Source organism: Sus scrofa, chromosome 6, assembly GCF_054392235.1.
Source record: "Sus scrofa isolate SSC_HxYL_T2T_F1_AM1 chromosome 6, Sscrofa_HxYL_maternal_Yorkshire_Landrace_v2.0, whole genome shotgun sequence".
Lineage (NCBI taxonomy): Eukaryota > Metazoa > Chordata > Mammalia > Artiodactyla > Suidae > Sus > Sus scrofa.
The window spans coordinates 115,020,931-115,047,342 of record NC_139388.1 but is presented as its reverse complement, the minus strand read 5'-3'; the positions used below and the strand labels follow the sequence as shown (position 1 = coordinate 115,047,342).

Sequence of the window (26,412 nt, the reverse complement as noted above, 5' to 3'; positions counted from 1 at the left end):
GTCCTGCCTATACGTGTTACTCCAGGGAGTGCCTGAAACTCTGGGTTCCATTCAAACTTATTTCCTATCCACCCCCGCCCCCGCTTTTGGCATTTTCCTTCATGACCTTATCTAACGGTAGTAGCTACTGTGACAATGAATGGAAACATATCTGTCTGAAGAAGGAATGTTAATGTCTTAATCTAAAGGAGCAACAAACATCGGGCACAACTGATGCTGCAGTGGAGAGCTTTTTGGAATCAGATAACTCTGATTCAATTCCCTAGTGTTATTCTCAACAGACATGGAAGTCGGTCCATGAAAGGTCTGTTTCTACATCCCAGGAAGACACAGGGCTTGAGATTCATCTCATCATTTCAAAACAGCAAAAAGTAACCAGGAGCTCTGTGCTACGCATAAGCAATATACACCTATGTACTTTCCTTTCCCATGGCTCTGAACAAAGAGGTCAAGCCAAGGATGTTCGAGCCCAGCCCGTCATGAGTTTCTAAGAAATGACTGACCCAGAAGCCACAAATGCTTTCAGAAGCCCTGGAATTAGAGATGGTAATGAACTCATAAATGGGTGAGGGGGAAGGATTAACATGTGAGCTGCCCATTTCCATGGATACAAGGCTCCTTTCATTTATTTTTACTGGGCTTTTACAGGGAGTCAGAGCTCCAGATCTGATAGGACATCTGTGCTTCATTAGCTGTGTTTCATTAGGTTTATAATGTGATTTAAACGGACCCCTCAAAGCTGTAACAGGGGAGTCTCCTGATAGTCCCAAATTCCAGGCCTTGCCTTGCAGGGGGTCCATGAAATGGCCACATGAGTGGAGATGAGTGTTCTGAGGTCATGGGGTCATTGGATGATGGATCTCAGGCTTGGATGAGGTTGAAAGCATCTTTTATTCTGCAATTAAAAAAGAGTTCTGCTACATCTGAGAGCATCTCTATAGGGAAAAAGAAGAATTTGGCTGTGAAGGTCTGGAAGTCTTTGCTAATTCTAGCAGTTAGGGGTCCCTCATCCACCACTATAGTCTTCCTCCTTCTCTGTTTCAAAAGCCAGCACAATTAACATGAGTTTTCTAGACTGTGGGAAGAAATGTAAACACGCTGGCAGTTTGGTGGACTGCAACAGGAAGCAGGAAGCAGCCACTTTTTGAGTGTTCCCTCCAGCAATGATTAAAGTAGAAGCAGGTAGTCAGTCATGTGACAGGGCTGAAATGTATAAACTGGGTATCACACTGCTCTGAGAATAGTTGCTATGGTAACCCAGACAGAGATGGAACAGCAGTAAAAGAGTGCTGCCCTGAAAGCAAATGTTATTGATTAGATGAGTTTTTTTTTTTTTTTTTTTTTTTTGGTGTGTGTGTGTGGGGCGGGGGGTTGCTGACAGTGGTGAGAATGTGTGTAGTGACAGGTGAACCTATTATAATGACCATACCAAAAGTGTGGTTTGGTTATATTGACAAATCTTGTCAGGAGTCCACAGAGAAACAGGAAGTTAAATGATCATCTGCACAAGCGACTGTTTCTGTGGCTGAACTTTTGGATTTCAACATTACATGGTAACTTCATTGTTTCTTAAGAAATCTAAGATGTTGGAGCCAGCTGGTCTAGCTAGCCTTGAGCTCCAAATCCGATCATCTGAAGCAGGGCTATTTGCCTGCAGAGTTTATGGCTGTGTCCTCTAAGCACCTGATTATTTTTAATTGGGTCCCACATTCTGCTTTAAATTGTTCACATTACCATTCCAGAGGTATCTATTTGGTTGAGGAGATGGGGTGGCCCTCTAAATGTGTCCTTATTCCAACTTTGGAAAGCACACTCTCTGTGAACATCTTGCATTGCAACCTATCTACACTTCTTTTTCCTTGACTGTAGCATCGAGAAAAGAACCCTGTCCTACTTTTCAGGATAATTGTGAGAAATGACTTATTAATGATTATAAAGCATCTTGAAAATATAAGCTCTTCACAAATGCAAGATAATAACAAATTCATATGAGTAACAATAACAACAGTTGTATCAAGGCCCCTGGGAAGGTAGCTGGAGCATGCCCAGTGGTCCAAAGGGAGAATAAGGACCTATGTATAGGAAATGTCCCTTGATGTGTACGAAGTGATATATGAGAATAGCCAGACACCCTGGGATTCTTGAACTGTCATCTGTGTATGCAACTCTTGGTCCACTAAAGTGACAAATTTCAGATTTGGCAAGAGATTTTTTTCAAAAGGAATTGTTGGTCTAATATTCAGAGTCCTCAGCTAACCCTTCCCCTGAGTGGGTGGGAATGATGTTCTAAAATCACCAATACTGCTCACTTCTGAGACTGACGACCTTCCCTTTATCCCTTTGTCTTTCCTTTTTGCAGCAAAGCCATACAATACAATACAGTCCTCTGCCAGCAGATCTGTTACTAAAGGAATTCATGCATCTTGCATCTTGAAGATGCATTATTAATGCCTGGACAAATCACATCAGGTGAAACGCAGCAAGTCCCTGGCACTGAAAAAAAGGAACAAAGGCTGGTTCTACAAGAGAGCGATGGATGAGACAAATTATAACAGCTGGGAGTTTCTTGTAAGTAAGATGGCATAAAAACCAGAAATGATAAAATTGTGTGCACAGACAGCAACTTAGTTTTTTTGTGGTAAAACAGATTATCCATGGTGCTGGAAGAAAGCCACTCTAATTGTGGCTTTGTTAAAGTCATGATGCTACAAGTCTTTGAATTTCTCAACAAAAGGGGACATCTTGCTGGTGACCAAATTACTTCCAAGTGCAACCCTAGGCTCTTGTACATGATTTCTGAGATGTACTAGGAAGGATGGATTTTTCTAAGGGGGCCAGTAATCAACCCTGGCTGCACAGGGGAAAAATAAGATGTGGCTTGGGAGAGTTTACCAGGGAACTCTGGGGGAATGGAGACTGAGAGAGGGGGAATGGAGTCCCTCTTGTCTCCTTGTCCTGGACAAGGTGGGGATCCAGAGAGTCTGGTGTGAGGGAGTGGTTTACTAAGAGTGTGATCCATCCGCTGGCATGAGAACTTAAAGATCCTTTCAATTTCTAAACCGGACAGTTGGAGATAGATAAATATCAGGTGTATTTCAAATGGATTAGAAAAGGCCACAAGTGCACAATCATTTAGCTGTGCCGATCATGACTCTACCCACTCCCAGCGGTCACTAATGACACATGAGCTGCTTGCGCACTGATAAGCCCCCTCCCCCCATTTTCTGTCCAGTCCACAGCAGGGAGGATTTGTTTTAAATTGCAAGCCACAGCTAAAGTTTATGGTGACATTAAAGGGAAGCATTTTTCTAACCAACTTCTTTGTCATCAGTTTATTAAATAAGATTTCTTTTGGCATCTTGAGAGAAATGATATTCTTTTTTCAGTATGAGAGCTGCTGATATGTTGGAGAAAGGGGCAGTGGTTCGTATGTGTGTGTGGAATGTGCTTGTTCCTCATGCATACTGTTCTCTTGTGGTTTCTATGTAATATTGCCCACATTTTCTATTTGGAGAATCACTTTCCCCGACATATACTCAACAACAAACATGAAACCACCTAATTATATTTTCATAATCATGATTAAAAACCATCTAAATTATCCTGCTTGATGTACTCAAAGAGTTTGTTGATTGCTTTTTGATGTGTATTAGAGCTTTATGCATAGCCACATCAAATGATTTATTTCACAATGAAATAAAGAGGAAAACCCTTTAATGTTCACAAACACTTACTTAAAATATATGTATGTAATTCATATTTGGCTAATTAGCCAGCATCAACACAAAATCTATGACCACGAAGTAATTGTGGAAAAGTTGATTACCAAATAGTACATTAATTTCATATAGATGTGTGTGTGTGTGTGTGTGTGTGTGTGTGTATTTGATTTGACTTTAGCATTAACTTTTATGACAGGAATCATATGTAAATGCTCTCTCCTTTAAAACACATGTTCGTTTGAAGGACATAAAGGTCATGGACCAGTTTGTGTGCAGGAACAGAATGACCAGTAGGCTCCAGCATGAGCTCTTCCTCCTGATTCCCCACAAAATAAACAAATGTCCCTTCCCCTTCTCCTGGGGAACAACAGTATAAAAACTCCTCATGATTCTCTTATTTACACACATTAATTGATCCTAGGGCAAGAAGAACTTACTTTTAGGCCTTGTGTCAAGGCACTTAACATGTTAACATTGTGTGATGTGCCTAGAAATTGGTAACCTTCATTTTCACACTCAAATTTCATAAGATCTTTAAAATATGTTACAGTTTATTTCTAATGAAAGTGTTGTAACTGTTCACGAGTAGGGTGTTTGGCTCTGTTTGTGAATCCTTACAGGATTAGAAGCCTGTCTGTTGTTTTTGAAAACAGTGGTTTTGAATAAGTCGATAGTTGACAAGTGGGGCAATGCCTGCAAGGGTGTAAATCAAAGCAGGGAGATGAGATGTTTTCTACACACAGTGATGATCATTCTAAATAAAAAGCCAAAGTGATGAAGGTTTTAAATTTTAATATGAAAAAATAGTTGCTCATTTGTTCATTCAACAAACATTGAGTACCTGTTCTTTGCAGACACTGCTGAATTCTGAAGGGTAATGGTATATCAAATAAAACTGAGATATGGTTACTTCTCTGGGTGGGGAAGTCACACAGAAGGAGACTCAATACAATGTGCATATTGATAGAGATATGTGCAAAGGACAATGAGAAGAATGGGGGAATAACTTCCTAAACCTGGTGGGAAAGGCTTTACTAAAGAGCGTCTTGAAAGGTAAGTTGGAGCTGTCTTTGGAAAGGCCTTCTAAGCAGAAGAAGAACTATGCACAGAGGTCAGAAGTGTGAGAGGCATGCATTGGGAGAGTATGTTGAGCATTTTAAGTTGTGAGGTGGGAAGGGGCAGGAGATCAAGTTAGAGAGGCAGGGGCTGGAATGTAAAATGTTGATGTGCTGCTCTAAGAAATTTGGACTTGATCTCATAAGCAAAGATGAAATTGAATAATGATGTGATCAGATTTGTGTTTTGGAAAGCTAAGTCTCTTGAAATGTGGAGGATGAAACTGAAAGGTGGAAATAAAGATTGGCAGAAGAGAGCACAGTCAGAAGTTATTAGAGTACCTCCAGAGAGAGGCAATGACAGCCTGAAAGAAGACAGTGACAGGAGGTTAAAGAGGAGGGAGAAGTCCTTGATGTCTTTCCCCATCTACATTAAAATGACCAGAGTGGTTAAAGCCTCTCCTTCACGTGGACCACAGACTTCAGCTGCACCAGGCCATTTGCAGTTCCTGCCTTTGCATAGGCTATTCAAAAACTGCTGACTCCTTGTCCAGCCTGCTCACTTCTATTTTACTTTAGGATTCACCTCCAGCATTAGCTCCTCTGGCAAGGTCTGTTTCCCCCAGGCTGAGCTAGTGTCCCTTGTTTGGACTTCCATAGAAGCTGACATATACCTGATGGAGCCACTGCTACACCACCTGGTACTTTATGGTCTCCTGGAGGGTGGGATCTATACTTTTGAACTATGGGTAATAAAAGTAGCTACTTTGTGATGGGCATTCAATGAATACCCTTTGAATGGACAAATGTAGTAATTTAACTGTCATTTCATCAAATATTTCAGCAAAAGAAAACAAAGGGCCTATCATCTTAGAACACATGGCTGGATAAATCTTTTCTGTTGATTCTAGATCTGTGGACTGTAGCCTTAGAGTATAAAATCTCATGATAATTTGGCAATTTCATGGTGATTTAGATAAATATAAAAAAGAAAGAAATATAAATAGAAAAAAGAAAGCCTCCTTCAAATTCATGGTCAGCTTGGATGTTATACCTATATACCTACACACACACACACACACACACACACACACACACAGCCAAGAAGACAGATAGGCCAACAAATTTCCCTTACCATTTACATTTGTATTCTTATTGGCCAAGGGAACCAAGAAATGATTTCTTATCCACTGTTGAGAAATCAGACATTGAGTTTTAGTGAGTTTTCACAGACCTTTAAGTACAGAAGTGTATTTAGGGTTCTGTTTTTGAATTATATACTGCCATAGAGCCTTAAAATATGACATTATTATTATTGTTGTTACTATTACTACCGCCACAACTACTATTTTGTCTTTCTATAACTTAGGAAGTGTGATACGAGATGTTCATTGACTAAGATAAAAGATAATTTACTTTTCCTCTGCTTCTGTGTGTTCTCTCTGCTGGTCCTATCCAACATCCCTCTTGAATTTATTGCAGTGATGACTTGATCCCTAGGTTTTTGACTATAGAGATGCTTATGGTGTCCTTACATGGCTAAGAAACCCAGGGTTTCTTGTCTTCGGTTGTTTCTGCAAAGAATTTCAAGGCAACCTAGGGTGACAAAAATAGCAATAAACTGGTTCAAGTCTTGGCTCTGTCCCTAATAACGTTGTTATTTTTGAGTGGTCACCAAAACTTTAGGAATACATTTCCTCTCTGTGAAACAAGGTGGTTGAACTGAATATCACAATCACTCTTTTTACTTCAGAAACAATCTACGTTTATTGTAACCATTTATTTTTCTAGAATTTATTAACCAAAAAATTGGGCAAAGCCCTGTCCTAGATCAGAAAGGAGACAGCAAAAGAATAAAGTCAGCCTTCAGAAGATCACTGTTTAGCATATCTATTCTGTCTCTGGAATTTGTGAGCTGGGAGTTTTGATTTTTCCTCGGTACTGACTCCATTTTATAGTTAAAGTGATGTGCTCTGAGGTTTAGAAGGGAGTTTACAGGTCATCTAATTGAACTTGATGGTACAAAATACCATATGGGTGATGGAGTTTTTCAGGTTATTCTTGAACACTTTTAGAATAAGGAACTTATATGATTTTTGAGGGGATCTTAAAGATTCCAAAATGTAAGACAGTTTTTCCTTATATTGAGATGGAAATTACATCTCTGTGACCTACAAATATTTTTCATTCATTTATTTGCTCCTTCACTCTGTTAGCAGGTATTAACAGAGTGCCCATCATATTTCCGGTACAGTGCTAGACCCAGAGAAGAAGCAAGGAAAGAGACAGACTTGGTCTTTGCCTTGAGGGATCTTATATTCCACTGGAAGGGTAGGCAATTAAGCAAATAATTGTAATACATTCTGTCAAGGAGTGTGAGTGTGGAACTATAGATGTGCTGTGGCAACGTCTTGGAGGTTATCCATTCTGAACCTGAGTGATCTGAGAGAGCTTCCTCATGGGACATCTAAGCTGAGAGTTGAAGGATGCAGCCCTGCGCATTGATACAACCCCTTAGCCTCTGAAACATGTGAAGACAGCATTTCCCTCAAGTCCTTTTCTGTAGGCCAGACATAAAATAATTCTTTCAATTCTCATTTCCAGACCTGATAATTATGCCTCCAGTATCTTCTAATTTACCAATTCAGTAACTTTGTTAGAAAACAAATGAAATTTGTTTGGCTTGACGTTTTCTTAGTGAACCCATTCTGGCTCCTCGTGATAATCTTTTCCTCCTAAAGTGCTTACAAACCATCTATTTAATTATCCATTAGAGAATTTACTTGGGAGTCCGTATCAAGATGTATTCTGAAGTGTTTACTCTTTAGAAATTAAAACTTTTGCCTACTTCTAGTTTTTTAGCCTCTCTGGTTCTACAGGATTTTTCAGAATTTACCAACAGTGGCTATCCAATTGTACTTGCAAACTCTTTTTTTTTTTTTTTTGTCTTTTTGCCATTTCTTGGGCCACTCTTGAGGCATATGGAGGTTCCCAGGCTTGGGGTCGAATTGGAGCTGCAAACACCGGCCTACACCACAGCCACAGCAACGCCAGATCCGAGCCGCATCTGCCACCTACACCACAGCTCACGGCAACGCCGGATCATTAACCCACTGAGCAAAGCCAGGGATTGAACCCGTAACCTCATGGTTCCTAGTCGGATTTGTAAACCGCTGCACCACGACAGGAACTCCTATATTTGCAAACTCTTACCGGGGAATAATTACCTGAGCCAAAGTACAATTTTTCTATCATCTCCATGTTTCTACTCTTTGGGTGGGTCTTAATTATATTTATTCCTCACTTGTCTGTTTGATGGTCATCCTCTTTATTGAAGACAATTGTAAAGTAAATCTAGTTTTTTTTTTTAATACGACCTGATAATGTTATATACCGTCTTTCCCAAACAAAGACAATATTGCTTTTATTTTTCAAACGTGGTGCAGTAAACGCTTTTTTGTCTTTGCGTTTTTCACCAGATGAAGTTCTCTTCTTAACTATGGACTTTGTGACATGCTTTGTAAGGTTTCATTGTCTCCTCCTCTTCTTTTTCCTCTGGATCATTGATTATGTAACTCTCTTTTCTTTTTCACTCACATGGTTTATAGACAACTGAATTTATTGGAGGCTACTCTAAGTAAGCTACCTGAATTTCTGAAGATGTCTCCCCTTTGTTAACATTATCCGAATTGTGTAACTAGACTTTCATTTTTAGTGCTTCCAGTACTTCTTAGGCTACATTTTCTTTTACTCTTATACTTTCCTGGATTAAAAAAAAATTCCCTTCTAACATCTAGGATGCGGAGTTCCCATCGTGGCTCAGTGATTAATGAATCCAACTAGGAACCATGAGGTTGCAGGTTTGATCCCTGGCCTTACTCAGTGGGTTAAGGATCCGGCGTTGCCGTGAGCTGTGGTGTAGGTGGCAGACGAGGCTTGGATCTGGCGTTGCTGTGGCTCTGGCGTAGGCCAGCAGCTGTAGCTCCGATTAGACCCCTAGCCTGGGAACCTCCATATGCCACAGGAGCAGCCCTAGAAAAGACAAAAAGACAAAAAATAAATAAATAAATAAAATAAAATCTAGGATGCACTAGTTTTACGGCATAAAGAAAGAAGAAGAGAATTGGTATTTATTATTTACTGTCTTCCACCTCAGTGTTGTTCCTTACTTATTTTCCCAACAGATTTTGGAGTTGGTTTGATTATTCAATTATTCTAATGAGAAAATGAAGACTCAATATATTGTCCAATCTAGTAAAGAGTAAAGCTGGTGTTTAAGCCTGAATCTGTCTGATTCCAAAGCTCTAATGCACCCTAGGCTAATCACTCCCATTTGCTGGCATATCTGTATGTTCCATGGATTATGGATTGTTATTACTTCCTTAGAAAGTCAAATTTCACCCTCCTTGGAGGGTAAATAGAGATCCCAAAGTACCAGTGCTATCATTTCTTCTCTGTATCACACTCTTTCCCTCAATGATATTGTGGCATAAATTTGGTCCTCTATGTTTTTTAAGTAATCTTTTTTTTTTTTTTTTTTTGTAGCACATGTAATTGGTGATCACATGGTAAAAAGGAGGCACCCTTAGGAATGAAAGAGCGTAGTTAAAACCCTTAGTTTGAATCAGTTATCTGTTGTTGCATAACAGTATTTCCACAAACTTATCCACTTAGAACAACTATATCACAATTCTATTAGGTCAGAAGCCTGGGCACAATTTCACTGAGTCCTCCCTCTGCTTCAGGCTCTCACAAGGCTGTTCTCAAGGTAACAGCCAGGGCTGGAGAGTCATCTGAGACTTGATCCACTTCCAGCATTTAGTTCCTTGCAGGAGTCAGACTGAGAGCCTGAAGTTCTCGATGCCTGTCCGCTGGAGGCTCCTTTCAGTTCCTTGACACATGGGCCTTCCCAGCATGACCTCCTCAAAGCCAGCAAAGGAGAGACTCTCCTCAGAAGACAAGCATTACAGTCTTTTGTAACATAATCACACACAGAGCCATGGGCATTCCATCACCTTGGCCAGATTCTATTGGTTAGAAGCAAGTCGCAGTCCACATGAACCTAGTGGGAAGAAGCCGTAAGGGCATGAATACCAAGAGGTGGAACAAGGGAGGCTGTTTTCGATAAAGTCCATCTGGCTCAACATCCATTCTTTTGGATATCATGATGACTTTTACAGTTCTCTGGGGATTTTCCTTGTCAACATCCCCTTAAAATGACCACAGGAATACTTTTGCTGCCTGTTTTTTATTAAAGTTTTTTATTTTTTACCCTATCTTTCTCTAGCATTATATCTACTATCCTCCTATGAATTTTCAGCATATAATGAGTTGTTTTAATGATAACGCCTTAATATCACTGTTTTAGCACAGATGTTCATGTGCACATGAGTGTACACACACACATGCACGAGCATACACACACACACACACACACACACACACACACACACACACACACAGTATATGGCACCTCATAGCATCTCCTCAGAGTCCTTTCCAGAGACTAGTCACCTGTCTGGTCCCCTTGGTCACATGTAACATTCTGCCCCTGACCTATTGCTTATGCTCATAAGTCACTTCCTGATTTGAATTCTTTTCTTCCCATAAATATTAAAGGAGGGAAACTTGCTTCTTTCACCATGACCTTTCTAGTCTTCAAGGCTTGTTTATGTGTTTTAAAGAATTCATATCAACATTATATCTCTTGCAGGAACATTGGCCAATTTCTTCATTATACCCTACAAGAAATAGCCTGTGGTCAAGTTAATTCAAAGCAGAATGCATGAAGTCTGCAGTGCTGGCAGGCAGGAATGACAGTATTGACCCAAGTCCTTGCTGCTATCAGCCAAGTGGACCACTTATGTCGTAAAGAAAATCAGCACGGCTGGAACTTCAGCTGTTAGGGCTTGAGCTGGTATGTGCCTCTTTGGACTCTCATTTCCCACCGAATACATTTTATTTTATTACAGGAAAATAATTTAGGGCTTTGGCAAAAACAATTAAATAATTCAGAAACTGGTGATTTTTTTTTCAAATTTATAGCTAGATCAAATATTCATAAGATGTAGATCCGTAGGTATATTTCTTGGATGGGATCATCAATGCTTTCTCACAGTGTGGTTGCCAGGGCTCAAAGGCAGGCAGCCCTACACCTGGTCTTCATGTAAAAACACACACTGCACCATTGCCTTCGAATCCATTCTGCTATACTTAGACCCCTTGCTGTTTGTCACTTGATGTGGCATCATGGACAATGACTGCAGCTTCAAACACACCTTTTGTCCCCTATGGTGTTTCCAGTAGCCCTTTCAGTAAATTTTTAATGACCTTTCAATTATGGGCCAAACAGCATTTGACAGAATGCACCCTTGCCTAATACTAGCACTTAGACTGGAGTGGTGTTTTTAGATAGCAATTAGTATCCACAATGCTATCATGATATTTGTGAACATACTTTAGGCTTGATCTTAATGATCCCATTACAGTATGCTCTGTGTTTTTTCATAAATGTGATGGTCTTGCTTTTATGATATTGTAGAGAAGCTCTGGATTTGGATTTGGATTGGAAAAGACTAATCTAGTATATTTTTCCCTTCAGAGCCTGTGACTTGCTGGACCCCAGTGTGCTAAAAGTCTCTGGTGGGTCCCCAGAGTAGCCCTGCAGTACAGCGTAGGGGAAAGCTGTGGCCATTACACGTGAAATCACTAGGAATGGAAGTGCTAAAGCAATGTTCTTGTGAACCATTAGGTGTGGCAAAAGGTCTCATGGAAGTTTCCAGAAGGTGTAGGTCAAGAGATGATTATTCAGATAATGTTTATCTTTCCCATAAAAAATTTTTTTTTGTTTGTTTTTTTAGGGATGCAACCACGGCATATGTAAATTCCCAGGCTAGGGGTGGAATCAGAGCTGCAGCTACCAACCTACACCACAGCCACAGCAACATGGAGTCCAGGTTGCATCTTTGACCTACACCACAGCTCACAGCAATGCCAGATCCTTAACCTGCAGAGTGAGGCCAGGGATTGAACCCTTGTCCTCATGGATACTATTTGGGCTCATTACCACTGAGCCAAGACAGAGCTCCTCCATAAGACAGTTTTGAATGTTCTCAACTTGTGTGTAAGTTCCTTCTATAGGTTTTTGGTGTGGTGACCTTTTTGCAGGCAATAGAGGTTGTAGCCTCTCTTACTTCTGGTGTCTGCCCCCCTTGTGGCTGAAGTTGGGAGGGGGGTGCTTGCTGCATACTTCCCGATGGGAGGGACTGGTGCCTGCCCACTGGTAGGTGGGGCTGATTCCTATCCCTCTGGTGGGTTGGGCTTTGCCTCTGGGTGAGATTATCAGCGGCTTTGTGGCTTTGTGCCTGGGGGGGTCTTTTAAGCAGCCTGTTTACTAATGGGTGGGCCTGTGATCCCACCTGGATTATTGTTTGGCCTGGGGCTTCTCAGCGCTGATGGATGGGGCCAGGTTTTCCCCAAATGGCCACCTCCAGAGAAACCCATGCTGATAAACATTCCTGAGAGCTTTGCCTCCAGTGTCCTTTCCCCACAATGAGTCACAGTCACCCCCTCTTTTCCCAGGAGATCCTCCAAGAACTGCAGTCAGATCCAACCCAGATTCCTATGGAGACTTTGCTTTGCCCTGGGACCCAGTGAATGTGAAAGTCTGTGTGCGCCTTTCAAGTATGGGGTCTCCATTTCCCCCAGTCCTGTGGAGCTCCTGCACACAATCCCCACTGGCCTTCAGGGCCAGATGCTCTGGGGGCTCTTTCTCCCAGTGCCAGATCCCCAGGTGTGGGCATTTGATGTGGGGCTCAGAATTCTCACTCCTATAGGTGAGTCTCTGTGATACAGTTACTTTCCAGTCCATGGGCTTCCCACCTGGGAGGTATAGGGTTGCTTATATCATGTAATTGCCCCTCCTGCCTCTTGATATGGCCTCTTCTTTGTCTTCTGGAGTAGGATATCTTTTTGAACGTTTCCAGTCCATTGGGTTGAAGGTTGTTCAGCATTTGGTTGTAATTTTGTTGTTTTTATGAGAGAAGTTGAACTCAAGTCCTTCTGTTCTGCCCTCTTAATCCCGTCTCCTCTAAGTTCCTTCTAAATGTTTAACTGCTACCAGCTTTAGCTTGAATGAGTGAAATATTACATCAGCAAGCTGATGCTTGAGCAGTAATTCAGAAAACAGCCCCAAGTACTCTTGGATATAAGAGGAAATAGGAATGTTGTTGCTGTTATTCCTAATTATTCCAGTCAGCATTTTACAGTTCCTGTCTTTGGCTTGGTTTTCATAGGTGTAAAAGGGCTATAGGTAATAATTTGTATGTATATGGCGTAGCCAAACTCCATTAGAAGTTAGGTATTGACAATAATAGAGGGAGACTTCCAGGCTAAAGGACCCAGAATGAACGTACAACATCCTTATGGGGCTAAGTAAGAAAATAGGGTTGATCTTTTTTATTCCTGAAAATTTAGTGCTCCAAGGACATTTTTGCAGTTAAATGCTTATGAAAATAAAAACATATTGGCCTGCAGCATGTCTATATTGACATTTAGGTATGACCTTGAAGTCCATCTCAGCAGTTGATTTCTGACTTCTCTGTTAGGATCATGCTTTTGCAGAGCTAAGGGGAGTTTGATGCCATTTAGTAAAGTTACTCTTGTATTAATCTGTTCTGTTTCCAAACCATATTTGTTGGTTTTTCTGCCTTTTTTCCCACCAGTTGGGATTTGAGTTTCTCAATAAGGGGCCTAAAACCCCTAGATATTATGGCTCTCATATTTTTACATTATGATCATATTTATTAATGTTTACCCAGAGAAATAACTTTCTATTTCAGCCTTATAATGGAGAATATCTACACACATTTCTGCTTGTCTCAGTCACTTTCATATCCTGGAATATTTTTTATGCCTCAGGACCTTTGCAATACTATTCCTTCTACTTGGAATTCTCTTTCCCTCTTTTTGCCTAGATAGTCCACTTTAAAAACTTAACTCAAAGTAGTTTTTCAGAGAATCTTACATGATATTTTCTACTTTGCCTTGAACTAGGTTTGCTTTTTTATTTCCTCAGTTAGAAAATTGTATATTTATTCTTAGTGGCCTAAATCTCATATATCATTAAATAATATACTATGCAGCCAACCGTTCAATATCTGAATTCTCAGTCAGAACATACATGTCTTGAAGTTGAGCACTGTCTTATTTATAGTTCTACCCTAAGCCCCTCACTCAGATCCTTGCATAGGAGACGTTCAGTTACTATTGATTTTTTTTTTTTTCGTCTTTTGTCTTTTTAGGGCCTCACCAGTGGCACATGGAGGTTCTCAGGCTAGGGGACTAATCAGAGCTGTTGCTGCCAGCCTACCCAGAGCCACAGCAACGCCAGATCTGAGCTGCGTCTGTGACCTACATCACAGCTCATGGCAATGCTGGATTCTTAACCCACTGAGTAAGGCCAGGGATCGAACCTGCAACCCCATGGTTCCTAGTCGGATTTGTTTCTGCTGCACCATGATGGGAACTCTTATTTATTGATTGAATAAATGAATGAATGAGTATTATTTGAAGAATCTGACCAATTTTGATCCAATCTGATATAGTAATAAAGAATAGAAATGTCTACTTTAGGTCTGGTTGTGGGTTCAACTGCCACTGATTTTGTAATGTCTCACAAATCTCTAACCAGAATTCTCCTCTGAGCTTCACATCCACTTATCCAACTCCCAACATCCATCTTTGAATCTAGAGAAAGGCTTTCCATCTCAAGCTGCCCAAACTGGAATTCATGACAGGCAGTTTTCCTTCTCTTCCAAGCCTATTCCATCTCTTAATGTATTTTCTTGATTAATAACACTACCTACCACTCATTTGAATGTAAGGATGATGTAGCTTTGACCCCTGTACTCCTAGCTGCTACTTTTCATTTATGCCATACTTCATTCTCCCAAGTTGATTGGCTAAAAAAAGAAGAGCCTTTCAGATTAACAGGGATATATGCCCACCAAGAATAGTAAGGAACAGCATTCCCTATAAACAAGAGCTCAAGGTCCATCAAGAAATCTGGTGGTCCACTTCATTTCTTTCCTTTCTCCTCACCTTCTTATCTAAGTCTTTGAGTCTTGACAATTCTACCTAAGTGTCTATCAGGTGACTTTTATCCTCTTTAGAACTTGGTTCACACCGTATTAATTAAGCCAGGACTGTTGCATAGACTCCTAATTCTCTCCAGGCTACTGGTCTTGCTTTCCTCCAGTCTAGCCTCCCAATTGCCATAGGCATGCTTGCTAAAATATAAATCTGGTCTTGGCAGTACCCTACTTATAACCTTTGGGGACTCCCCTGAGACAGCCACTCCTCCAAGTCCTTCATGATCTGCTCTTTGCCCATGTTTGTAACCTCAGGCCCCAGTACTTCCCTCCATGTACCTGTGGCCCTTGCAAATTGAATCACTTACAGTTTCCCATGCATTGTATGTTTTTCCCTTCCTCTTGGCATTCACACCTGAATGCCTTTTCTTAATAACCCCTTACATATTAAACAAAGTTTTATATCAAATTTAATATCCTCTATGAAACATTTTACAATTCTGGATGCATTCTTAGGCAACTTCTCTTCTCATCTCCATTGGCCTCTGTCAAATCACAATCTTTCTATATTGTAATTGTTTACTTACACATCTCTCTCCTGCATTAGACAAGAGTTTCTTGAGGTTGATGACTGTGTCTTATTTGTCCCCAGTGTCTGGCACAATGCCTGGCGCCAGTAGGTATGCCATAAACATCTGTTGATAAATAGAATGCATAAAAATGTAGCCAATAAAATGTTTTGATTGAATGTATCTTTTATACTCGTTAATTGTATTGGTCAGGATTTTCCAGAGAAGCAGAACCAATAGAATATGTATATGTAGGAGAAGATTTATTATTGGAATTGCCTCATATGTTACAGAGGACAAGAAGTTCCATGATTTGTGTCTTTAAGCTGGAGAACCAGGAGCACCAGTGGTAGTTTTAGTCTGAGTTTGAAAGCCTGAGAACCAGGGGAGCCAGTGGTCTAAGTCGCTGTCCAGATTCAAAAGCTTGAGCATCAAGGGGGCTGGTGGTGGGTGGTGACAGTGATGTAAGTCTCATTCTGAGACTGAAGAACCAATTACCAGAAGCACCAATGTCCAAGGGCGGGAGAAGATGGATATCCTAGTTCCAGTGAAAGAGCAAGTTTGCTATTCCTTGTCTTTGTGTTCTACTACAGCCCTCAACAGTTTGGGTGATGCTCTTTGGCGTTGGTGAGGGCAATCTTCTTTACTCAATCTAAGGATTCAAATGTTAATTTCCTCTGGAAGCACCCTCACAGATATACCCAGAAATAACGTTTTAAGAGCTATCTGGGAATTCCTTAGCCCAGCTAAGTTGACACATAAAACTAACCATCACAAGTAACAGAATTAAATAATGTTCTCTGGAGATTCAGAGGCAGGGGACTCTATGAATTGGGGTTTTACAGTCATGGATCCACTAGATGTTATGATCTGAAGGGGTTTATACAAAAACAAAATTTATTTTTGAAAGGTTTAAATAAAATTCAAATACATTTGATTGTGCATTTCTCATTCATAATAGTGGAAGAATGATTTGAATTTGAATCAGTATAGAGACAAGAATAGTTATTGGGAGAGAAGAGGATGTATTTTTCATATATTTTTGTTTGAAATAGAAAAATATGTTTGGATCTTTCCTTCCAAAGAAAATTAGATATTAAATAACATTTAATGGAGTTCCCATTGTGGCTCAATGGTAACAAACCTGGCTAGTATCCATGAGGACATGGGTTCGATTCCTGGCCTCACTCAGTGGGTTAAGGGTCTGGCATTGCTGTGAGCTGTGGTGCAGGTTGCAGACCTGGCTCAGATCTGGCATTGCTGTAGCTGTGGTGTAGGCTGGCAGCTATGGCTTTGATTCAACCCCTAGCCTGGGAATTTCCATATGCTGCAGGTGAGGCCCTGAAAAACAAAACAAAACAAAAACAGTTTGATATGTAAGAAGCAAACAGTGTCTGATTTGATAGAAGGAGGACACTATATATTCTGATATAGATGGTGAAATTGAGCAAGAAACTGAAGTTAGATAATCATCTTTCATGGTTACATTTGGGGGACATTGCTGTAGATCAAAGTTTTAATCTTATTTTTCTTGATGGGAAAACTTGTTGAATAGGATACCAAGTAGTTCCATTTTAACAAAGCACCAGAAGTTTATCCAGTCTCATGTGACCTAAGTTATATCAAAATACTTCATTCTTTGAGGCTTTTCCATATACCAACTGTCAAATCATTCTTTGCAGCTCACACTATTCTTAACATCTGTACCAAAAAGTATTATCTTAAGAGGTTAGAAAAGATTATGATATTTTAAATCTTGTGGGAGATATGCTGAATTTTAGTTTTTGCTGAGGATGTATGAAAAATGAAATCTATCTGGAACAGTTCCTCACAATCCTAGAGTAAGTATTAGATGATGAGATATCCAGGTATATTATAGTTGTTGGCACCATCTTGAATTTATTCTTTATCCCCAAACTGGTCATGTTGGACTTAGACTTTTAAATTTCAAAATTTTTTTTCATAAAATAAATATTTGCTCTTAGGAGTCTATGGCAGAGGTCCTCTCTGGTCAACTGTTTATTCCTCAATACTACTAAGTGAGCTTTTCCTCTTCCTCACTCAGCCCAGGAGATGGCATGCAAGGCCTTCAATAAATGATAGAACTTGCAGAGGTTAAAAAGAAATTGCAGCGTTTTTTTTTTCAAGGTCCAAGGTTGCCTAATTGGCCTGGTTGGGTTATCGGAAACCTGTTGTCACAGGGGTTCACACTTGTGTCTAACAATGATAATGTAAACCTTCCTTTCCTTTGTGCTCATTTGTTTTTGCTCTGCCTTGAGGATGAGAAGATGCATGCACTTAGAGTTGTGAACTTCAAACAGAAATAGCATTTCCATCCTACTTGAGAATTGGGCAAGGATGAATGAATCTTGCCTAACCACCTGTGAATAGCAACATGATACTATGTACCCAACTCTGACATTTTATGTTGCCCTGTCAGAAAGAAAAATGAAGAAATTATTTATATTTGAGAGATAAATGAAAGAAAAAGAAGTAAAGTCAAATAAATAGGCATAAGCTTGTATCTTCACACATGAGACCTTTTTCTAGAGTGTTACCACTATTCAGCCCCATACCCCAGTCTCTGAGTGCTTTAAGCAATAGGTTTGTGTATAGTAGGTTCATGGTACTTACTCAGTAATCCTGGTTGAGTGACTAGAAAGCCTTGATAATGGCTCCCAGGTAGCCATACAATTATTTTTACCACCTGTATTTATAGGAGGGGAGTTTTTTCTCCTTCATTTCCAGAGAAAAGGTACTGTTTTGATGAATGAAGGAATCAAAATTGGTAATAATAATACCATTGAATTGTTTTCTGAAGTGAGCAGTTGGGTGAAACACATTGATTTCCTACCCCAGATCCAAAATGTAGAAAATATTCTCTCTCAGTGAGCCTGAGGGGAAATAGGAATTCTCATACATTGCTAGTGGGAAGGAAAAATGGTATAAACTCAGTGAGGGGATTAGACAGTAGCTAGGTAAATCACATACACACTTACCATTGACTAGTAATCCTCTTTTAAGGAATCTACCCAAAGACAATCAGGCAAAAATATGAAAGTATATATATATATATATATATATATATATATATATATATACATATATATACACACACATATATATATGTGTATGTATATGTGTATATACACACACACATATAATATACACACATACAAGGCTATTCATTGTAGTACTACTCATAATTTCAAAAGACTGTGAATGACTCACTGTCTATCAAGAAGAGTTTATTAGATGAATAAACTAAGGTAGAATTACACAATGGTGGAGTTCCCATCATAGCGCAGAGGAAACAAATCTGACTAGGAACCGTGAGGTTGAGGGTTTGATCCCTAGCCTTGCTCAGTGGGTTAAGGATCTGGCGTTGCTGTGGTGTAGGTCTCAGATGTGGCTCAGATCCTGCATTGTGGCTGTGGTGTAGGCCAGCAGCTGTAGCTCCAATTCAACCCCTAGCCTGGGAACCTCCACATGCTTCTAGTGAGGCCCTAAAAAGCAAAAAAGAAAGAATTACACAATGGAGTACTATGCAGCTGTGAAGGTAAATGTGGACTACTTTGTATACATTGCTTGGGAGAGATTTCCTGGACAAATGGAAATACCAAAGTGCAGAACAGTGCCTTTGATAAAATATTTTATATCTAAGAAAGGTGTGGGATGATAATACGTAAACATTTTGCCTGTACTTAAGTAATGGAAGGATAAACCAGAAGCTAATAAAATGGTTACCTTTGCGAGGGGGAAGGGACAGCAGATGGGACAAATGCTTTGCAGGACTGAGTTTTGATCTATGGGTATGTTTTGCATAATCACAAAACAAAATTAAATCAAAATAAATCTAGCAAGCCCTCTAAATCAAAAGCAAAATGAAACATATTAATTTAAAAAAGCCCGTTCCTTACTATCTAGATGAACTCAAGCCAGGAAGTGGTATTACACACTTTATTTTGTTCAGACCGAGAACCTGAAGCAATAAAGCTATACTCTGGCTGATAGGAGGAGGCCTCATGGAATTCTAGTTTGCTTGTTAATCTTAGTTGGCTGACCAATCTCTTTTCACTGCACCCACTTTCTTTATTTGGAAAGTGGGCATCTCACAGAAAATATAAGATGAATCCCTAACAAAGCCAGTGGCCACATACTTTTAAAGAGACATAATGTAATTGTGTCATCTGACCAAATTTACTAATGAATGAGGGAAAAAACCAGCTTGGGATTCCTGAAACTGATCACTGCATCCTGTGGATGACAGATTTGCACTCACAGGACTGAAGTTTGGTTGATGAAGAAACTATTGGTGCATCTGAGCTCTCATTCCTTAGACATTGTCCTTGGAGCCATATTCCCCAGAAGCATGTACCACGTGGAAAAAAGTGGCATCTGGCTCCTCAGCAGAGCCAGCCAAAGAAGTCAGTCCCAACTTTCAAGGCAGCTTTCCTCAAAGTCGTTCTGGACCAAAATTCCAAACCAGTGCTCCTAGCACTTTCAAAAAGTTTCTTCAGCCACAGGGAGAGAGTGAATGGTGCTGTGAAGCTGCCAAAATAGTGTTCAAGTTTCCCTCTTGGAACGGCTAGAGGAGCCAGCTTCTTAGGAAGCAGCCTGCTGCTGCGGGATGACACGGGGCCCCAGCAGCGTTGAAAAGTCTCCGACTACCCTGAAGTTGGAGGCCGTCCCAGGGAATCTATGCAACATAAGCTTGGGCAGGCCAAATGGCCACTCGGAACTGCCAAAGGCTGCCTGGATCACTAGTTCACATAAGCTTGGGCTCAGCAGGCTAAGCTGCTGGCATTTGTTCAGTGGGGAAAAAAATAAAATAAACTTTGTGTGGCAAGTGATAACCCTGACATTTCAATATAGTTACCACAATGATGTTTCCTAGAGTCACAGAGTAAAACAAATTAGAATTATAAATACCATCCGATTTTCCTAACAGCTCTCGTGAGTTATTAGTGGAAATCAAATCACCTTAGTCAATCAAAGGCAGCTTAAATGCCACTATCTTGTTCTCTCTGAAGATCTGAAAACACCTATCATTCCTGTGGAGTGCTGCATCTCCCTCGTTGTGGTAGAGGCTAAGCATGTCTGCATCAATATGAAAATCAATGCAATGATTTGTACTTCTCCTAAGTCCTGTACTTAGACGTGGTTATCTCTCTGAGCTTGGGCCTAAAATCTGATGCAATGACGAAGGCTTCCTAGCAGCTCTGAAAGTAAATAAAAACCTATCATGATCCTTTTTTTCATGGGATATCATTGCATTAGTGTCATACTATCTACATGTATAGAGGAACTTAAAATCAGCATTAACTCATGATGATTCTACATGAGACACTGAATTGAGGGCACACGACTGTTTTTCGAGGAGACTTGATAAGGAGCAAGATGCTCAGAGGCTGTTTGAAGTAAATCTTTCATTCCTGTCAACCTTCACCTGTGGAGGAAGCAGAGAGGCCCATGTTCCTTTCATGGTCATGGGTTGTGGTAATTGCTGAATATTTGGATGGATCGTCAACTTGATCGCTGTTTATCATGTCCTACTTAATTGGAGCCCCATAGAACAATAATGAAGTATTCTCTACATGCAGATAACTTTGTGACTGATGACCCAGCTGAGGAAATCCTTTACAAATACAGCCCAAAATTCAGCCCGTTGATGGATCTCATCTGATATTCTCTTGGTCCTCTGAGTGTGACTCTTTGATTGACACCCATGGTATTGTGATAACCCAAGAGAAAAATCTTGCCTGTAGACATTACAAACACCCCTAAATTGACTTACTCTTATTGAAATAGAGTGAAACTTCGTTAGTCTCTTCTCTAGCTGACGGAAGGTTTAGTGCATATATATTTTTAATGCTGTGTGGCTGAAAATATTACATTGGAAGTAATATTGGTTGACTGACATTTAAAAATATTGAGTTCTATTTTTGCGTGGTCATTTTTTTTCCGGTTAGATGTGCAGAAATGAGAGGGTGCTGGAGGCCTTGGCAGTCTCCGCGCAATGATGCCTCCTTTGGGAGGAGGTGTTGTAAAGGACACAGAGGATGCATTGATATAATGACCAATTTCCACTTGCACAAGATTTCCTATCTCCTTTCAACAATGAATCAATTCACAAGGCAGCACAATTTTTTTCTTTTGAAGATACGCAGTTCACCATTAGAAATACTTGGGTTAATTTAAAAATTATAAGTGAAAGAATATTCCAAGAAAATATGATCTAATAACCTGAAGCAGTCATTTGTAGGAAAAGCTGCTATTTGTCCTAACGAGGGTTATATTCAGTTTTAAAAAAGAATCAAATAGCTACTATTTACCAAGAGTTGTTCTTATCACAAGGCGAAGGAATCAACTCAGGCAAGAGGGTTCAGAAAACAACAAAAAGAATTAGAAGAATGGAGTTCCCTTCATTACTCAGTGGTAAATGAACCCGACTAGGATCCATGAGGATGCGGGTTCGATCCCTGGCCCCATTCAGTGGGTTAAGGATCCGGCGTTGCCTTGAGCTGTGGTATAGGTTGCAGATGTGGCTTGGATCCTGTGTTGCTGTGGCTGTGGCATAGGCCGGTGGCTACAGCTCCAATTCGACCTAGCCTGGGAACCTCCACATGCCGTATGGCACTAAAAAGCACCCCCTCCAAAAAAAAAAGAAAAAAAAAAAAAAAAGAAAGAATTAGAAGAACGTAAAATTATGTGATTAATATTATCTGTTGCAATGTTAAGTGCAATGTGCTTATATCCATGTAAACTGATCCTTGCATTTATGTTTTCCCTTTAGAACCGTATTAAATAGAATTAATGTTTATCTGCTGCTCTCAGAACTTAGAAATGTATTCCCAAGGATCTTGAGCAAGGATATTGGCAAGAACATAGGGCAACTGACAATGATATATAGTGACCTATGATTGCTCATTCAATTAAAAAGTAAGAATAGGAAAATCCATCCATTCATTCACTCAGTCATCCATTATTTCACACAATTACGTATTGAAGGCTTACTAGGTGCCTGAAGTGCAGGGTTAAAATTAGATCTATAACAAACTTCTGTGATTATAAAATACACGTGTTATAGGTAGCACATATATAAACGTATGTTTTTATGCATCCGAGTATTGTTGCTCATCTATTACATGTAAGGTACTGTGCTTGGCATGACTGGAAATATAACAATGAACTGGAAATGGATATAGTCAGCACTTGTCAGTTCTGTGGAGGGTAGAGTTTGTTTTAGAGAAGGCTCCACGAAGTAGACAGCATTTGAGCTGGACCTTCGAGGACTTGAATTCCCTTGGTGGAAATGGGGAAAGAGAAAATAGAGGAGACTTTCTAAGTAACTATTAGGAGGTGGAAAGTGGCAGAGAATGTTTAAGAATGACCATTTGGCACGGCACAGTGTGGGAGCAGAATTGTGGAATGAGCCAAGAGGAGCAGCTGCAGGAGATAAATAAGGGACCAGATCAGAGCAGGTTTGCTTTGAATATTGGAGTCGAGAATTTGAGCTCTGTTTGTATAGATTGGGGTACCGTTTGTGTTTTTGAAGAAAGGCATGATAAGATCAGAGCTTGGCTAGAACAACCTTTGTCAGGTTGTGGTATAAAGGATGTCTCTAAAGGGGAGCAGCCCCATACAAGTGGTCAGGACAGAGGTGATATATATTGAGAAGGAGCAAACTGACAGGACTTGATAACTGCCTGAATGTGGAAGATGAGGAAGGAGAGGTCAAGATGGCATCACATTTTCCAAACCTGAGTGAGGACAAGGAAAGTCAAAAATATTTGGGGCTAAAGATGCTAAGTTCTTTATACTGTGTGAACACATACACTACAATTTCTCCTAACCCAATAATTTCTCCTTTTCACAGTAAAATTTCTCCTAAAAGTAAAAATTGCCTTACTTCCTGGAATTACATGGTCAATAGTTTCTTAAAGTAGGCGTTGCCCAGGGAGTGATTTCCTAAAGCAGGTAAAAGTAGTCTTAGGAGCGATAACCTGACTTTCTTTGGATTTACATTTCAAGAGTCATAGAAAAGACTGTGCTCTCCTCAAGATAAATAAATAATGCTTATTCTCTTAGTCCCCGGCACTTATAGGGATCCAGGAGCAAGGAGAGCAGAGGTGACCTGGCTGGGTCCGTGCAACCCCAGATTCTCTTACCATCATCCCTGTCTTCCGGGGAGCGAATGAGTGAGTGGCGTCAGCAGGGGGAAGAGAGAATGCAGTGGTACGGGCATGCCTTCATTCCCTTGCACTTTAGTCAGCAGATGATTTCTTTTGTCCATTCCCTGTCACCTTCATTGTCTGTTGGGCTTTTCCTTTTGGTTTTACCTTCTCATATTTGTTCCTTCTCTCCAATCCTGATAATCCTAAACTACTTTGCCTCCCCATCCTCTGTTCTTTTAGATCTTCTTCCTGCCATTTTCTTGCCTCCTGTTTTATTGGAAAACATTTTTATTATAGCTGATTTACAATGTTCGGTCAGTTTTTGCTATATAGCAGAGTGACCCAGTTATACATAAATATAAACATTCTTTTTTTCACATTATCCTCCATCATGTTCCATCTTTTTTTTTTTTTTTTGTTATGAAATACTCCAAACATACAGAAAAAATATCATAGAGAATAAGAAATGTATACTCATCATGAAACTTTAACAAATGTTAAATTAACATTTTGTGTTATTCGCTTTGAATCTCTTTTTAAGAAATAAAAATACTCTCTGTGTCTCTGTCTCTCTCTAGGTATGCATCCCACATACACATAATTAAAGTCTCTTCCATACGATGACACTCTCATTCCCCAGATAGTAACACCTGTCCTTTTCATTTCCATGCATGTTTTTGTATTATTTCTGCTACTACAGATATGCTGTATACAGACATTAAGTAGTGTTGTTTTGCATGTTTTCAATCTTTATACTGATAATATATTGATATTCTACAACTGGCTTCTCCCCCGTCTAATGTTTTTGAGATTTAACTATGTCAATAAATGCACCTCTAATTTATTTGTTCTGATAGCTATATTAAGTCTTTTATATGACTAATACTACAATTTATTTATCCAATTTTCTCTTAATGAACATTAAATTATTTCCAATTTTTTCCCTTCTGCAACAAAAATAGCTGCAACGATTATTCTTTTGTATGTCTTGGGCACATATACTAGAAAATTTATCTGGATTATATACCAAGAATTGGCATAGCTGTATTGTCAGACATGCTGTCTTTACTAATTATTGCCATATTGATCTCCAGAGTTGTGCAACCAGTTTGTATGCTCACTAGCAACGTATGGACACTTGGTCTTTCTCCACATGCTCCTCAACATGCAGTATTATTAAGCTTTTAGATTTGCCAGTGTTGGGAATGAAATGGCATCTCATTGTTTTACTTCCCATTTGTTTAATTAGAAATGAGATTGAGCATTTTTTTCTTAAATTTATTGGTGAATTCTAGTTTCCTCTTTGTGAAATGATTGTATATATACTTTGTCCACTTCTTCCAATAGTATATCCTTTTCTTTTTGGTTTTGTTTTTTCACATATTCCTTTTGTATATGTGTGTATATATATACACACACACACATACGTATCTATCTATCTATCTATCTATCTATCTATCTATCTATCTATCTTTTTATCTAATGTATCTTCTCCCAGTCTAGGAGTCTAGGACTATATTTTATTTGTGGTAACTTTAAAAAAATTATTTATTTATTTATTTTTGGGCCATACCCTTGGCATATGAAGGTTCCCAGGCTAGGGGTCAAAGCAGAGCTGTAGCCACTGTCTTATACCACAGCCCCAGCAACACAGGATCCGAGCGACGTCTGCAACCTACACTACAGCTCATGGCAACACCGGATCCCCGACCTACTGAGTGGGGCCAGGGATCGAACCCACATCCCCATGATCCTAGTTGGGTTCATTAACCACTGAGCCACGAAGGGAACTCTTGTGGTCAGTTTTAATGTATAAAAGCTTTTAATTTTAATGAGCCAAATAATACCAATCTTTTCTTATATTTTTGTTTTTGGTTTTTCTACCTTTTCTTCTACTGTCATTGTTGTTGGATATATGTTATGGTAATTTCATGAGCTTACCTGGCTTGCTGTCCCATTTTTAATTTTCTAAAACAATTTTTGTTTAAAGTGAAGATTAAATATTTCTTGAAAGTCTGTTAAATTTCATCTGTAAAATTTGTGCCCTTATTTTAAGGGGGGGAGACTTTATGGGTAAAAGAAGTTTTTGGTTGCTGCTTTTTTTGATGTATAGTTTAATAACTTACTCAGGTTTTCTATTTCTTCAGTTGATTTTGTAAGTTAAATTTTTATAGAAAATTATTCATTTATTGGCATAAAGTTATTCAAAAAATTTTAAATGATTTTATCCATCTTTATCTTCAGTTATGTCCTTCTACTTGTAATATTACTTGTTCAGATCTTATTTTTTTCAAAGTCAGCTTTTGTTTTATAGATTCTCCCTATAATTTGTTTCTGTTTCTTAAGTGTCTTCTTTTACATTTTAATTCTTCCCTTTTTTGGAAACATATCATACTTTTATAGTGTGCTCTATTGTTCTTTTTCTAGTTTTTTGTATTTGCTTAATTATTTTATTTATTTACTTTTCCAGCTTTATTGAGATATAATTCATAGAGAAAATTGCAAGATATTTAAAATTTGATTTGCTATACATACATGTGAAAGGATTCCATCATCTAGTTAATTATCAACTTCATTTAAAAAATGTTGATTATTTTATAGCAAATTCATTGACAGCCATAAATTTAACTCTAAGTAATACTTGCTTTTTTTTTTTTTTTCTTTTTTTCTTTTTACAGCTGCACCTGTGGCATATAGAAGTTCCTGGGCTAGTGGTCTAATTGGAGCTGCAGCTGTAGGTCTACACCATAGCTGCACCAACACTGGATCTGAGCTGCATCTGCTAACAAATACTTTAG

General features: G+C 39.4%; 1 protein-coding gene across 5 annotated transcripts in view; it reads left to right on the top strand.

Moving 5' to 3' along the window:
• The window catches only part of ZNF521 (zinc finger protein 521), an 847,543-nt gene that overhangs the window by 124,657 nt on the left and 696,474 nt on the right, over positions 1-26,412 (top strand). For 4 of the 5 annotated variants that reach the window (XM_084964340.1, XM_084964336.1, XM_084964337.1 and 1 more), the window contains one exon: positions 2,360-2,568. The gene's annotated coding sequence lies outside the window, so the exon portion shown is untranslated. Of the gene's footprint in view, positions 1-2,359; positions 2,569-10,490; positions 10,695-26,412 lie in introns of all 5 variants that reach the window. The other variant, XM_084964339.1, reaches the window with a different exon arrangement.